Source organism: Capsicum annuum, chromosome 6 (genome assembly GCF_002878395.1).
Source record: "Capsicum annuum cultivar UCD-10X-F1 chromosome 6, UCD10Xv1.1, whole genome shotgun sequence".
Lineage (NCBI taxonomy): Eukaryota > Viridiplantae > Streptophyta > Magnoliopsida > Solanales > Solanaceae > Capsicum > Capsicum annuum.
The window spans coordinates 192,400,307-192,401,612 of record NC_061116.1 but is presented as its reverse complement, the minus strand read 5'-3'; positions in this window follow the sequence as shown (position 1 = coordinate 192,401,612).

Sequence of the window (1,306 nt, the reverse complement as noted above, 5' to 3'; positions counted from 1 at the left end):
GGAAAAAAACATATCCAAGAAGACAAGTGGTTGCTACGGGGAATATGAATAAACATGTACATTCAAACACTTGTAAATGTCTATTAGAGGTGGTTTGATGTGAGCTATAAGGGATAAATAATCTTGGAATAAAATGAAGGACTATTTTATTTCATATTTGGTGTGACGTATTAGTTAGTTCCGAAGTTATTTATCCCACCATTTACGCCGTAATAATGAGATAAGTTATTTCATATATATGGTGTGATAATTAATTCCAAAATTAATTGTTCCGAGATAACATTTTTCCAACCAAATGACCCCTTATAGTATTGCGCAGTAGGAAATTTTGTGAGGTGTTGCTCAAGCTTGGATTATTGTATAATAAGAGGAGTCGTCTTAGGAAATGACTTCACTTAAAAGACTGATATCGCGTTGCAAGGTGAGGGAGCAACTTGTTTGATTTTGAGGTGCACTCATTTCTGTTATGAGAATGAAATTATACCTCGGCTTGACTCGAGATTTTTTAATTTAATCTAATGAAGGTCTGTATCTGAATGGTTCGATTTTTAGTTCATTAAAGTATATTTGCTTATATTAAGATTGAAATACTAGTTGAGTTATAGATTTTAATCGTAATATCTTCAACTACATCTTAATATCATTAAGATGTATTTTTTTGGATAATTTTTCTTTTTTCATAATCACCAACCATCGTTATTAACCGCATCTACCATCATAACCAACATCATTATCACCAGCCACAAGTCATCACCATTTTTGTCATCACAATCACCACGAACAACCACTATTACTGTCAATAGCACTGATGTGAGTCATTACTATACCAAACACTTTTATCATTGGAATTATATCCATTGATACCGCATCCACTATCACTATCGATCTATCACTACCGCGATAAATTACTACTATTAATCACCTCCATCATCACAACAAACACAGTCGTCAACTTCCACCAACGCATTATCAATCCACCACACATTCTTTAGTCTCTATGATCAACATCACCTACTAAATAACATAAAGAGTAAATACATAATTACCCCCTGATGTTGGCCGAGATTTTCAAAAAGATACCTAAACTTTGAATTCGATCTATTACCCCACGATTCTTCTTTATTCCGTTGCAAATATACCATTTTGGACCTCTACGTGTATACACTCACCACAGGCGCGTGAAAGGGCTCAAATTTGACTTTTTTAACCAATAAAAAGTTGTCACGTGTAAATAATTAATATATAATTTATATTCTTCTTTTTTAAAAAAATAATATTTATTTTCTTTTTTAAATTATCCCGTACC